Raw genomic sequence first — 16,511 nt, 5'->3', positions numbered from 1 at the left:
TTATTCTATATTAATGCTTCTCAAACAAACTATGGTGAAGGGTGAGGGTCCCCCCCCCCCCGCCACCCGCCTTTGGCAGTAGTTGTTGTTCCTATCCTTGGTAGATCAGTATGTTGTTATACTATGAATTATTATATGACATTTGTATCACATGAAGCACACCCTTATTTAATCAGATGAATCAACTAGCTGACCATGGGTTTGAATGTCAAAGCAGTTTGAAATCACTATAAAAGTCTCTGTATTTTACTCTTAGTTTCCACATATTTCCTTGGAGAGAGTTTCTTGGATTAAAATAATGTTTTGGGGATACTCTTCCTCTGACCTTTTCTTGGTTCAATAGTATCTTCGTTTCTTTATAAAAGAAATCCTATCCCAATCGGTCAAGTTCAAGGTGTAAGGTCAACTACATTCATAGTAGCTTAGGATTATTTCTCTGGTTGTGTTTTTTCCCCTTTTCAGTCTACCTTTCCCTCTTCCTTTTACTCTATCCCCAATTTCTACTCCATGAAAGTTGATGGATTCAAGTTCTACACAACTTATCAGCTTCTATCTCTTTGAACACCATTTGTGATGGTCCACTGAAGCCAAGAAAATAATGGTATGATTCCGATATTAATACTCAGGCTTTATAGGAGAGGTGGAAAAACAGATATCTGGCCTAACAGCTGTGTTCTATTTCATCTTGGCCCAAGAATTCTACATTATAGTAGTATCAAACACTGATCCAGGTATTAAGAAAATAATAGTTGTTTGCAATAGCAACTTGGAATTCCACATAAAGAGATGCTGACATACTAGATCTAGGAATTTTAATAACTACTGGCTATTATGCCATCAAATATTATTTAAAAATAAATAACAAAGGGAGAGCTTTGAGAGCTTAGTTGATGAACTGCCTTTGATAACAAAGGGCCTGACTGAAACACCAAGTCTTTGACTTAAGAAATCTAACAAGTACATTTCATATCAATAGTACCATGGGAGACTCAACTCAAAATTGAAGGTCTTCAAATGTAAGAACCAAAACTTTGAAAGTGCCAGAAGAAAACAGGAGAAATACTTTGAGACATAGACACAGGCAATGACTTCCTGAATAGGACTTCAATAACTCAAGAAATAATAGCAAGAACCGGCAAATGGGATTGCATCAAACTAAAAAGCTGCACAGCTAAAAAACACAGAGTGAATAGATAGCCAACAGAATAAGAAAAAAATCTTTGCTAGCTACTCTTCTAACATAGAATTAATAGCCAAAATATCTAAAAAAAAAACCTCAACAATAATAACAACATCAAAAACAGTCAATAAGTGGGCAAATGAACAGAACAGTCATTTCTATAAAGAAGTACTACACAGTGATACACATCTGTAATCACAGCTGAGGCAGGAGGATTGCAATTTTGAGACCAGCCTCAGCAGTTTAGCCAGAACTTGTCTCATAAAAAAGGTGAAATTTGGGGTGCAGGGAGAGGAGACTGGGGGTATAGCTTGCTAGTAGAGTGCCTCCAGGATAAAAATTGAGTGCCAAAAAATAAAAGAAATATGAATGATCAATAATTATATGAAAAAAGTGTTCAACATCTTTAGTCATCAAAGAAATGCAAATTAAAACTACACTGAGATTCCATCTCAATGGAGACAGAATGGCTATCATGAAGAACACACAAAAAAATAAATACTGCTGATGATGCGGGAGAAAAAGGAAGCCTTATACACTGTTGGTGGTAAATTAGTAGAGGTAAAGACACTGTCATCAGCACAACGATTTACTTAGAGACACTGTTGTTTCAGAGGAAATAACTCTTTTGTAGTCAGATGGAATTATTGCATAGTCCAGGCATCATTTTACTTTGAGAACTTAGGACTAAGTGAATCATATTAATAGTGTTTGAAGAAGGAGGAATGTTCTGAATAAAAATTGATTTTTATCTAATCACTTCATAGTTTTATTTTTTGATGCTACTCTAAGATATAGCTGAGAACACAATGCTTAATTCTAATGAACCAAACCACTTGGCGAATTTTCTTGATATGAGTTAAAAGAGCAACTTTATCATTAAAAGTCCAAGGAATATTTTCTATGAATATTTTCTTCACAAATGGTTGACCAAACAAATGAGCCAAGTCACTAGTGGCAGAAATGCTTATATTTTGCTTTGCAGTCACTTAAAAAGGAAATAACACTACTCACCCTGAAAAATGAAGAAAGAATATGTCACTGCTTGTTTTGTGAGGATAGCATAGTTCCAGCATTAAACCCCAATACAGATTTTAGTTGAAAGAAAAATTATTTTCATGAACATAGACACAAAAATTTAGAGAAAATTACCAAGTTGACTTCAGTAACACATAAAAAGGAAAATATGGCATGACTGTGTGAAATTCATATTAGGGATGTGAAATTGATGACATGTTTGGTAATCTGTCAATTAAATTCACCATATAAACAAATCAAAGGGAAAACCTCCATGACAAATGGTTTATAAATGGCATTTGACAAAACTCAACACACATTATGATTAAAAAACTCTTAGGAATAGAAGTGAACTTAATAAAGGACAACTGTGAAAAACCTACTGCTAGCATATTTCAAAGATAAAGCTTCCCTTTAAAATAGGAACAGGTAAGGATGTTCATTTTCATTATTTCTGCTTAGCATTTTACTAGAGATCCTAGCCTGTCCATTTAGACAAGAAAAGTAAACCCATATGCATTGGAAATAAAGTAATGAAGTTATATATATACTCAGAAGATCCTAAGCAATTTGCAAAAAGTATTTAAAAATTGTGATTTGAGGAAGGTTACATAATATAAGATCAATATTTCAAAAATAAATTTAAACTCTATGAGAAAAGAGTAAATAAAACAAGTATAATAATATTTCAAAACCATAAAATTCTTATAGATGAATTTAACAGATGAATGCAAAATGGTACACTTTAACTGAGAGACAGAAATACCAAGATAAATTGAAGAAATCCTAAATAAACGAGAGTTACTCCAAGGCCTTTGGTCAGATCGGTCATTATTTTTAAGATGGCGCCTTACCTGCAATTAATCAAAGGTGTAATGTATTCCTGATTATAATTTCAGCAGGCATTTTTTTGTAGGACATATAAAATTTATATAGAAATTTGAAAAATTTAGAATATATTAAAATGATCTTGAAATATCAGAATAAAATTGGAAAAATATATTACTTATTTTCCAGGCTTATTATAAAGCCATAGAAACCATAATGATACGCTACAGGCATAAAGGAATACAAATAGATCAGTGAATAGTATAAAGCCAAAAAAATGATTCATCAATTCATGCTCAACAGAATTCCCAAGGTAATTCCACTGAGAAATGCTAATATTTCCACAAACTATCCTGGAAGTACTGTATATTCATATGAACATAAGTAAATTTAACTCTTACCTTTGTAAGATACACCAAAATTAAATATAAAAATATCTCAGGTCTCACTATAAAAGCTAAACTATATTTTTGTATGAAGGACATCATAGGAGAAAGTGTTCACAAGCTTAGGGTGGGGAATATAAAACTTAATCTGACACTTTCCAGGTGTGTTTCAGTAGAAGATTCATAATCTATGGTATATTTGGATGGGAGCATACTTCTCAGCAATGCAAAGTAACCAATTACTACTGAGATCAACAGCATTGGGCTGAGCTGAAGAAGCTGTAGTTGAGGAATATTTATTGTATTTATTGTATTATTCAAGAATAGGCAAAATTAATCTACAGTAAGTCCCAATTTGTCAGTGATTGCCTGGAGCCTAAGGTATGGGGTTGACTATAAAGGAACACACTGTTTCACGAGAATGGAATTGTATGAATTTTTATTGAGTGGGTTGTGGATTATGCAAGTATGTACACATTTCTGATAATTCATTAACTTGTACACTTAAAATGGTTTTGTATTACTGTATACAATGTGCTGTGCTCTGTCCTTGTGACTTTATTGTCCTCACACTTTGTGTAAATACTCCCTTCTTAAATCTCACTTCCACTTTGTGGATGCCATCTGTTTTTTGTTTAGACCCTGAGGGAAACGTATCAGGTATTTAAGTTTTAAGACAATTTATTCATTCGATATTTGTGGGGAAATAGGAATTCTTGAAAGGAAGTATCTTTATTATTAAAAAATAAATTAAAAGAAAGAACTCACTGAAAAGAAATCACTTGTGAAATATTCCCTGTAGATTCCTCTGTAGAAGATTATTGTGTTTGCCAAGCTCCATCTCTAATTTAATGCAGTTCAAGGTGCAGCTTGCATATTATGACCAAAAAAAAAAAAAAAAAAAGAAGAAGAAGAAGAAGAAGAAAGAAAGAAAGAAAGAAAGAAAAAACTCCTTGTAAGCCATTCAAATTAAATGGCTTTCTTTTTCTCATAAAAATAAAACATTTTTATAAAAAAAAGATTAAAAAAAGAAAAACTGTTTTAAATTTAAAAATAGAAAATCCGACAGTATCATCAGTACAATGTATAATAATAATGTTTGACATTCACTGAATATGTATCATTTTTTTTCAATTTATTTATACTCCCTCTGTACTGTTTCTATACTAGATGTTTGTCTTTAACCAAATGTAGAACTTGAAATTGATAATTCCCTGTGTATCATGAGATAAATGATTTAGGTGTCCCTATTTTTCTCTTTAGTATCCTGTAGTTTTATGCCTGAGAATTCCATCAAGATAAAGACTTTCTAGCTCATTAACACGCTGTATATTTTTCACATACAAATGCTTGTCAAGTAGAAATCTATTAAGTTACTCTCAGACATGAATAGCATGATAGAGACAAGTACTTCTTTCTAAACAGATATGTGGGACAAAATCTTATCTGAAAGAAACAGGAACACATTTTGATAGCATTCAATCTTCTAAAAATGCTTATGGATTTCACACTATTTACCATGTACTATAATAGGTGTAGGAATATAATGATTTAAGAAAACATTTATTGTCCTTGCCAATATGTACTTATGACCTCTTTAAACATTATATGGTCTTCTAAAAACTTTCTTGGCTTTTTAATTTTAAGTACATAGATATCAAACACATCATCACATAAAAGATATAGACACAAACAATGAAATATTCCCTGCAGGAAAAGCACCAGCTGCTATGAGAACAAGTAGAGGAACTTAATATAAACTACAAGGTCAAGAAGGACACTTGGAAAAAGGGTTTCATAAGCAAAGACCCAAAGTGTAGACAGATGTTGGTAAGGAATGTGATAAGCATGCCAAATTTCATTCAGGCAGCAGAAAGAGCAAGTTCAAAGTCCTGATGCTACAGAGAGCAACTGTTATGTTCAAGAAAACAAAACAGGCCTGAATGGCAGGCAGTGCTGCGAAGGAAGGAAGGAAGGAAGGAAGGAAGGAAGGAAGGAAGGAAGGAAGGGAGGGAATGAGATGAGGTTGTAGAGATAACCTAGGTTTTTCAGGCCAGCTTATTTCTAGGTGCCATGAGGTGCCATTGTTTATAAAGAACTCCTGAAAACACCAATGGTCAAAAACTATTGAAATCCACAATAGAGCTTAGTAATATGGGCAGCAAACAAGAAAGAAAAAATGGAAAAAAATAGCTATTATATTCTCCAGGGAGAAAATCCCACACTTAGGAAGAATATAGGTTATACAAATATGTTAATTCCATTAGTTTATAAATTCAAAATTGCTAAGAGAATTTAAACTAGTACTCATTAGATGCATTTGTACCAAACAAGGTTGTGAATTAGTCCATCAAACTCTTTAAACATTATATGGTCTTCTAAAAACTTTCTTGGCTTTTTAATTTTAATTTTAATCTATATTGAAAAATTTTTCATTAATGCTTACCCTCTTTGATGGTTTCTATCAGATTCTATTTCTTTAATATCTGGGTTAACTACAATAGTTCACTTGGTTTTTGTTTGATATTCCATCTATTTGGTAGGTACTTTAGCTTATTCAGGCTGTTTCAAAGTTTGCATTAGTCACTTTTATCAATTCTTGGTTATCATCATGGATTTCATAGACATAGAATTTGCTATGTTTCAAGATTCATCATGTTCTTCCAAATCTTTACCTCATCAAAAATTATTCCATATGCATTTATAATCATTATATCTTTAAAAAGATTTCTATGATTTTTTCCATTTAATTTTTAACTTAATCCTAGAACTTTGCTTTCTAGTGTTCTTAATTTTTTGAATCTCTCACTATTATTGAATTTAAAAAGCCTGTTGGGGTTATAATATTCATGAACTACCTCAAATATAATCAAACATAAGAACAAATCCACCCCTAAACTGTCTAAGGAGATAATGACTGTGGACAAAACATCTCCCTCCATCTGAGCTAATGAGCAGAGAGGCCCACTTTTGGAGCAATAAAGCCTACAATTTGAAATTTTATGCTATGGGCATAAAGGAATACAAATAGATCACTGAATAGTATAATGTCTATATTAGGAAGAAGCAATTATGATAAAAATGAGCATAACATTCCAAAAAAGGAAAGTATTCAGTAATAGCAACAAGCTTAACAGTAAATTATAGATCTCAACTTTTAACATTTGAGGAAACTGTCACAGTAATCTGAATAAACAAAAGTCTAAATGATATTTTTTGAGAATGGTAATATAAACAAGTAACTGACAGTACATTAAAATGCGTTTTAAAGCTATACTTTTCTGATATTTGATTATGAAACATTTCAAACTTTTAGTAAAGATGAAAAAAGTGTAAGAAAATATACTGTGTTCACCACTGAGATTCCACTATTATCATTTTATGGATAAAATGAACTTGCTTGATCTAATATCTATCCAGATGTCCATCTTACTATCTATGGAACAATGCTCAGATTGCTGGTTGTTCCACATCTTTGTCAAAATTTGGTGCTGTGAGTTGTTTTATTTCTATCAGTTTTAGTGAGTGTCTGGTAGTATTTTAATTTGCATTATTTCATATTTATTCAAATGACATGTATATACATATACACAAATACTGCTATTTTTTGATTATTCAAAAATTATAAACAGTGGTTTAATTGTGGGAAGTAAGAAAGAGGATGCTGAAAACAGAGGGAAGAGAAGGTTTTACTTATTTCACTCTTGAGGCTCTTCAAAAATTTTAAGTGAGCATGTATTATTTGAATATAACTGCCAACACACATCCCAAACTGTTCACTCCAGTTTGGATGACAGGATTTTTACAGGTGATTCTTATTAAAGCTTATTAATACTTTAAATTTTAAACAATTATTTTATAGTATGATGAGATGTACCAAAACCTAAGTATAAACCAATTACTACTTTATCCATTAAAACATCAAGTTATAAGATATGATGGTGAAATTATTCCCAAACTAGAACTGCATATTATTTTTTATGCTTGAAAACCATAGAATTTTCATTTTTTCCCTAGCTCTTCAGTTTCAACCAAATCATTCTAAGTTAATCCCACATAGTTGACATCAATCCAGAGCATTTGACAATGAACTTCAAATTTGATAATAAGCATACATTCCATAATCATTTACTGAAAGCAGCCTCCCAAGGGGCTAATAGCTGTAGAAGCCCAGAGGTATTGATAGAACAGGTTTCAGCCATTTGTAATACCTGTTTTTATTTAGATGCTAGATCCATGATCACTGCAGTTTTAATACTGTACCACTGATGACTTGTTTATTTTTTGATTTCTCATTTATTGTATCCACATACGACTTAGCTATACCACATTTTCTAAGAAAAAGACAATATTTTTAATGTAGTTTAAGTCAGCATAGCAATGCTATTTGCCATAATTAAAAACTAGTTATCTGTGATTTATCACATTTAATTAAAACTATATGTGCCTTGGTACAGTGGTGCATATCTGTAAACCCAGTGACTTGAGAAGCTGAGGCAGGAAAATTGCAAGTTTGAAACCACTTTCAGAAACTTAGCAAGGTCCTAAGTAACTTAGGGAGATCATATGTCAAAATAAAAAAATAAAAAGGGTTGGGGAGGTGGCTTAGTGGTAAATTGCATTTGGGTTCAATTCCTGGTACCAAGAAAAACAGAACAAAACAACAATAAAAAACTGTATCCATACATAGTTACTCCAGTGCTTTTTATAAATAGGGTATAGACATATTTTACAGTGTACTTATACTATTAAGATGCATGTTTATCTATTAGATATAATTTAAACTTTAAATATACATAAAGACTAACTTTTTAAGTATAATTACCATTAGCCTTCCTGCCTGCCTGCTTTCCTTCCTACCTCCCCTTTTTCTTAGTCTATATATTTAAGGTGTATACATGCTTTAATATACATAGTAAAATTACTACATTCAAGAAAATTAATATATCAATCAACTCACAATTACTGTTTTTGGTGGTAAGAATATCTAAAATCAGCAAAGTAGCAGGATATAAAATCAATACCCATAAATCAAAGGCATTTCAGAATATCAGTGATAAATCCTCAGAAATGGAAATGAGGAAATCTACCCCATTTACAATAGCCTCAAAAAAGAAAAAGAAATACTTGGGAATCAACTTAACAAAAGAGGTGAAAGGTCTATACAATGAAAATTATAGAACCCAAAAGAAAGAAGTCAAAGAAGACCTTAGAAGATGGAAAGGTCTCTTTGCTCTTGGATAGGCAGAATTAATATTATCAAAATGACCATACTTCCAAAAGCACTATACCAATTTAATGTAATTCTGATCAAAATCCCAATTACATTCCTCATAGAAATAGAAAAAGCAATCATGAAATTCATCTGGAAAAATAAGAGACCCAGAATTGCTAAAGCAATCCTTAGCAGGAAGAGTGAAGCAGGTGGCATCACTATACCAGACCTTAAACTATACTACAGAGCAATAGTAACAAAAACAGCTTGGTATTGGCACCAAAACAGACTGGTAAACCAATGATACAGAATAGAGGACACAGAGACTAGCCCACAAAATTACAATTACCTTATATTAAACAAAGGTACCAAAAACATGCATTGGAGAAAAAGATAGCCTCTTCAACAAATGATGCTTGGAAAACTGGAAATCCATATGCAACAAAATGAAATTAAATCCCTATCTCTCACCATGCACAAAACTCAACTCAACATGGATCAATGACTTAGGAATAAAACCAGAGACCTGAGTCTAATAGAAGAAAAAGTAGGTCCTAATCTCCATCATGTTGGAGTAGACTCCAACTTCCTTAATAAGACTCCTTTGGCACAAGAATTAAAATCAAGAATCAATAAATGGGATGGACTCAAACTAAAAAGTTTCTTCTCAGCAAAAGAAACAATCTGTGAGGTGAATAGAAAGCATACAACTTGGGAGCAGATTTTTACCCCTCACACATCAGATAGAGCACTAATCTCTAGGGTATATAAAGAACTCAAGAAGTTAAACACCAAAAAAAACAAATAACCCAATCAATAAATGGGCCAAGGACCTGAACAGACACTTCTGAGATGATGATATACAATCAATCAACAAATACATGAAAAATGTTTATCATCGTTAGTAATTAGAGAAATGCAAATCAAAACCACTCTAAGATTTCATCTCACTCCAGTCAGAATGGCAGCTATTATGATGACAAACAACAATAAGTGCTGGCGAGGATGGGGGGGGGGGGAAGGTAAACTCATACATTGCTGGTGGGACTGTAAGCTGGTATAGCCAATATGGAAAGCAGTATGGAGATTTCTTGGAAAATTGGGAATGGAACCACCACTTGACCCAGCTGTCCCTCTCCTCGGTCTACCTCAAAGGACTTAAAAACAGCATACTACAGGGACACAGCCACATCAATGTTTATAGCAGCATAATTCACAATAGCTAAACTGTGGAACCAATCTAGATGCCCTTCAATAGATGAATGGATTAAAAAAAATGTGGCATATATAAACACAATGGAATATTACTCCTCAATAAAAGAGAATAAAATCATGGCATTTGCAGGTAAATGGATGGAGTTAGAGAGGATAATGCTAAGTGAAGTTAGCCCATTCCAAATAACCGAATACCGAATGTTTTCTTAGATATAAGGAGGCTGATTCATAGTGGGATAGAGAGAGGGAGCATGAAGGAATAGACGAACTCTAGGTGGGGCAGAGGGGTTGGAGGGGAAAGGAGGGAGCATGGGGTAATTAATAATGGTGGAATGTGATGATCATTATTATACAAAGTACATGTATGAAGACATGAATTGGTGTGAATATACTTTGTATACAACCAGAGATATGAAAAATTGTGCTCTATATGTATAATAATAATTGTAATGCATTCCACTGTCATGTATAAATTTAAAAAAGGAATATCTAAAATCTATTCTCCTAGCAAATTTACAGTATATAATAAAATGTTATAGCTATATTCATCATATTGAACATTTGATCTCTAGGTTTATTCACTCTACAACTTTCAAAATAAAGCAGGCTTGTAATTTACATTCTGAGAATATAATTCTCCTGCTAGAAATAAATTTGCATGTCAGGTAGCTGAAAAGACAATAATTTTTTTTTTTCAGATTCCAAGAAATTTCACTCAGCAACTTTATTCCTCAACTCTTGATTTAAAAAGAGACTGTTAACCTCTTAGAGTAATGGATATATTAAAATGATACAGCACAACATTAAGCACCTGGTAGATACTGGATAAATAACTTCTGCTAGATTGATGATAGAAACAATCCTCATCTTCAAGATAAGGTGCTCAGGAATTTACAGAAGATTCTGAGTAAAATATAAAGCATACTGGATAGGAAAGAAGACAGGGAGGGAGGGGGGAGGGAGGGAGGAGGAGGAGGGGAGAGAGAGAAAGAGAGTGAGAGTGAGTGAGAGAGAGAGAGAGAGAGAAACAGAAAAATCCTAAAACACAGCATATTTTATCTATCTTTTTCTTGTCTCATCTATTCATTGACCATAGGTGAAAAAGTTAAATTCAGTGACCTTAATTTGTTCAATATCTGTTAATCTCTTGATTTCTTCCTCATGCTCAATCTTGAGTTTTAAAAAGAATTATTTAGGGGACTACTTTAATCTATATTAGAATTATTAAAAGTATATTTGTGTAAGAGATTAGATAATTAATTAAATGCAAATTACAATAAATGTTAACTAAAGCATAAACTAGTTTTTTTGGATGCAATGAAAGAAGATGGTGGAAAATCTGATAACCTTTCTCACCAGTAGTTGAGAAACTAATTACTGGAACTGGTCTCAAAGGACAGAACACTTAGTAATAAAAATTGATTTAATAGCCAGAAATTGTTTTGACAAAAAGAGTCTTCATCAGTGAAGATGATAAAATATGAGAATATTTTGAGAGGGAGATAGTTTTAAAATTTTATTACTAGGAGATCATCCAGAATGATGTCACAGTATTTCAAATATTTTCTCTCTGATTGCAAGGTCTGGCCCAGGTCATCTCTTTGGATATCTTCTAGTTATCCATCCATAATTCACAAGGGACAAGCCAAAGTAGTCAGGTCTCTAGATTTCTGCAACCACAGGGAATAAACCCAGAAGTGAGACAAAGAGAAAAATAGATAAGTTTCTGCCTTTTATTGGAATTACTGGGAATTATATGCTAGTTGCTTGCCTTAATCCTTTTGGAATTAATTATTATTTATTTTTATTAATACATTTATGTGAAAATAATTAGATTTATAAATCCACTATATAGGATTCCCAATATATGTTATATATACGTATGTATATACAGTATATACATACAACTGTATATTTATATTTATAGATATGTGTATATTTATAGATATATAATTAAATATGTATAGTTATCTGCTATAAAAACAACAAATCTTGGGCATTAGACACTTATCACACACACATACACACAAGTATCCATACACACAGACATACAAGCAATAGCAACAATATGGCCCTATCATCTGTAACTTCCTAATTACAAGAGATCAAGAAAGCATGGAAATGAGAATTTTGGATAACCAACATAAAATTTGAGCTTCAGCAAAATCACAAATCTTTCCAGAATGCAAAAGTTTAATTACTTGGAAAATGTCAATCATTTAACGATAACTGACAAAAGGCTTATTGTATCCAATATAAAACAAAACATGAAAGTAGAAAAAAAAGAACTCTGAATTTATAAAATTAATAATAAAATATTTATTTCCACTATAAAATAAGCTGCAGTGTTATTAGTAGAAAGAAGATTAAATTAATAAAAATTTAACTTTCCTAACTACAGTTTAGTTGGAGAAAATTATCAGCTTCCGGATGTTTTCTACAAGTGTCAAACTGGGTACATGTGCCTGGCAGTAAGTCACAGTCCTATGACTAACATGCAAATGCAGGAACTCTACTTTCTGTGCCCAGACCAACCAATTTGTTGCTCTTGTTTATTACTGAATTTGTGGAATGATATGGAGATGAAATACAGATCAAGTAGTTTTTCATGACAAGTTACTAGAAATGAATTGGTGGGGCTATCTCATACAGTTGAGGGGTTTATTGTCCTCATTGACTTTTTTTTCCTGTCACAGTAGGTATGAGCACTTAAGTTCTTATTAAAATATAGCTTGATCTTTAATATCTGAACTTACTATCAGAAATTGATCAGTGATAATAGATACTGAAAGATATTTAAAGACATGGGTGCATAATAAATGGCTGAGGTCATCACTTATTCTGATACAGTAGCCCCTGTGTTCTCTTTTTGTCAAAAATATTCCAAATTTTGCTCAAGAAAGGACAGTATATGCAGGTGATATAACATCTAAAGGAAGAGGAAGGTACAGGTGACTCTTCTGCCTCCCCACAATTTTTTTTCTTGTACTTTCTCTAGGGCACCACTGCCACAATGGAGAATCAAAATATTCCTTAAGTATTTAGAGTTTAAAAAACTACAGGGGTGGGGAATCCTACAGACAAAACTCCATACTTGTTTAAGGCCTTTCATAATTGGCATGAGCTTAACTTGAAAATCTTTTTTTTTTTTTTTTCAGTGTACTCCTGATAAGCCCAATGCTTTTACTAAACTGGACAACTAACTCATGTGTCCAAGTGAATATTGAGATTGAGGGCCTTCAATGCCAGGATCTCATTAAAGCACATTCTACCCACAGGCCACTTGGTTTCTCTTTTTGGTTCCTATGGTCCCTTGTCTGTCTCATCTTCTCAACTATCTTAGCTGAAAATAAAATACTCAAGAAGAGATAGGGCTTTATGCTTTGTACCCTCTACTCTAATCAAAAAAGACCCACAGAATGAACACTGCTTTCACACTTGGTGTACCCTTAAAAAATGTGTTGACTTGGTTTGAAACAATACAGGCCTCTGTCTTCAGCTTTCCTTTCTGTTCAAATCCATTGATATTAATATTGTGTCAGACTTTTACTCTGTTCATTCTGTATGGACCACTGGTTTAAATAGAATTTGAATGCTAGAGAGACTGAGAAATTATTATATCAGCATGTTTACTAGACAGTTCTATTGTAGCCTATTCAACAGTGAACATAAAATAGCTAAAGTATAATAAGAAAGACACATCGCCAGTAGGGAAATGTTTAATGGTGTGATGCAGTAAGTGTCAAGCTTCTAGGCAGTAAGATGTTTCCAGCTTTGAAAGCAACAAAAAGTAGGGCCTCCTGCCAAAAATAGTGAATTAGAACTTTGCTGATGATCCTGTTTGGAGTAATAGGAAGAAAAAGGCTGCAACAAAGGGGCAAACTATTACACTAATGAAGTTATGCCAAGAAGGGGACTGGAACAGGCAATTTCTTTTTCAAGTTTGAATCCATGCATCTTGTAGGCAGAATCCCAGAGAAGTAGAGCTGTGTGAACACTGCTCAATTGAATTCTCTAAATGAGAGATTCTAGGGAGCTTTATCCATGTTGCAGGTATGCTGATCTCAGAGGAACTCTTCCACTAGTCATCTGGAGCTGGTAGAGTTTCCTAGATCCCTTAGGGTGACCAAATCATCTCAGTTTTCTCAGTTTAATCACTGGAAGTTCATCAGCCAGGGAAAACCACTTTCTGTATCCAGAAAACCCTTCCTCTGATCATGATAAGCAAAGCTGCTTTTTCTATAAAGTATCGAAACTACTATTTTCTATAATGGGTGCTACATAAAAAAATTGAGACACCCTAAATGATCCTGTGACTATATTATAATGTAAAGTGATGATTATTGTTATCCACCTTTTTCTCAAGAGACTTTAAGACCCAAGAGAGACTGTAGTTAACACTCTGTGAATCTGAAACAACTTATATGTAAAGATTGTATCACAGATGTGGGTCACCTTGTGTGAAGAGATGTGTACTCGGATCATTCTGAAGACAGAGGCCTGTATTGTTTCAAACCAAGTCAACACATGGTCTCTATGGATCTCAGGCTTTGGCGTTTCCAAGCTGGCACCTTAAAGTCGAAACATCAACGTAAGGAACAGGAGTTACAGTGATATTTATCATGGTTGACAGAGTTGTGTAAAAGTCCTCAAAGCAAAAAAGATGCCTGCTGTGCCTGAGTGCGCTTGCTTCTGAGACTAGTGTCTTTCTAAAATTAAGTTTCTTTCGCTTTTAACAGATGATTCTGCCCCAGCTAATGAAAACTATGTAATCTGGTAAATACAAGTCCATCAGCTTCTTCCTTCTCATGTCATTGCCACCTGGTAGGGACTGCTCAATCACTGTGCTCCCAGAACACCTGAGTTGTTTTTCACAAGATGCATGTATTCCAAGTATTAGGTATATTATTCAAAGATTGATATGTTCACTTAATACTGCTAGCCAGGCATTCAGACTTTCAGCTTACCTCTCCAAACCCATCTTCTTCTTCTCTGTTCTATGTGTCCTGACACATAACGTATAGAAACGTATAGTATTGTTCAACACATTTTCTTGTTTATGATGCTACACATGATTTTGTGCTGATTATTGGCTTGGTTTGAATTTTCTTTTGTTTATCTACATGTCAAAATTGCATCCACAGTTCTTTTCAATAAAGTCTGCCCTAATAATGCCAAATTAAAAATATCTCCTTTGTTACATCTGCAGAGTACTTATCTATTCATATAGAAAGTAATTGCTTTCAGTGCTGCATTGTAACTGAGATAATTGGATAAATACCTAAAATAAAACTCTTATTTTTTTAGCAATCACCATTTTTATTATTCTAAACATAAAAAATGCTATTCTGTAAGTAGGAGTAAATATATTAAATAATGACTTTTTTTCAAATTATAGAAATATATAATTTGAAGACTACTTTTTCATAGCCATGATTATGTTAGATCACAAAAATATCATATAGATATTCACTTCTCTCATGGAGAGAAAGTCTACTTTCACATTCCTTGAGTCCCAGATAAATTTAGGATTAGTTTTGTACAATAGAACACATCAAGAGTGACAGGCATCAGTTCTAGCCTTGGATTCAAATGACTTTGTTGTGCTTCCCCTAATTGCCTAAGAATACAAACAGGCTTGGTCTGGCCAGCTGGAGGATGAGTGACACATATTTCAATTCCTCCCTGTTACCTCAGGCAACAGTCAGACAACCACAATGCATATGAAAACTGGCCCCTCTTTAGCTGACCATATAATACATGCATGAGTGAATGTGTAACAGTGGTCCACTTCACCTTTTGAGTACAGTTTTAAGGCTTATTTTCAAAAGGAACATTTTTTACCTTTTCCTTTTCTCCCTCTCCCCCTACCTAAACTGGGCACAGTACCCGGAATTATCTGTGCTCCTCAGGAAGGAGATGTCTGCCAGGGGATCTAGGAGGTGACAAATAAACAAGTGAATCCTAACACACCATCAAAGCACCCTGGACCCCCTGTCAGGGCACACCTGCAATGTAGCCTTTGAAGAGCTCCTTTAAATTCCCCCTGTTCCTCCTGATGGGGAGAGTCACAGCCTTTGGGAACAAGAGTCTCCTGTGTTTCTCCTTTGTCAGCAAAGCAATAAACCTTCTTTTTCCTTTTTCTCAAAACCGTGTCCTTATTATTAAATTTACATTAATTGGAATTGGGGACAGGGATCAAGCTTTTGGTTAAAAGTTTGGCAATCCAGATGGGAACTGAGAGCAGCCCCCGCTCTGGCTTTCTTGGGCAGGCCTGGAACTCCAAGCAACTGTAATTCTATACTGAGGATGAAAGGCGAACTTTTTGAGATCTGAATACTGGAAAGTTAGGAGATGGGTGAGTTTGCTTGGGGTCAAACCAGAGGAGCTCTTCTTGCAAGTAAAGGGAGGGACTGAGGTTCTCCCAGCAGCTGCCAAAGCCCCCTTTGCTTCAGGGAACTCCTGCCTTCTTTCCCTCCACTGTAAGTATTGCTTCATCTTGGTCTACTTCGAGGAAAAGGAAACAAGGCAGTAAAGTTGCAACACCTTGGCCATTTGGTAAACTCCCCCAGTATGCACACTGAGACCCTGGATTCTACACTTCTGATTCCCCTTTGTGGGAACATCTGGTCTCTTTGTGGGGATATCTGTGGTGCTACTGGTATAGGAG

The 16,511-nt window shown here is 33.9% G+C and overlaps 1 protein-coding gene across 3 annotated transcripts in view; it reads right to left on the bottom strand.

The window, feature by feature from the left end:
• Positions 1–16,511, bottom strand: part of Unc13c (unc-13 homolog C) — a 601,300-nt gene that overhangs the window by 424,757 nt on the left and 160,032 nt on the right. The window lies entirely within an intron of this gene.

This window comes from Marmota monax, unplaced genomic scaffold (genome assembly GCF_021218885.2).
Source record: "Marmota monax isolate L192 unplaced genomic scaffold, Marmota_monax_Labrador192_F-V1.1 WCK01_AAM20220418_F8-fsc00001, whole genome shotgun sequence".
In the NCBI taxonomy this organism is placed as follows: domain Eukaryota; kingdom Metazoa; phylum Chordata; class Mammalia; order Rodentia; family Sciuridae; genus Marmota; species Marmota monax.
This window is presented reverse-complemented; position numbering and strand designations above follow the sequence as displayed.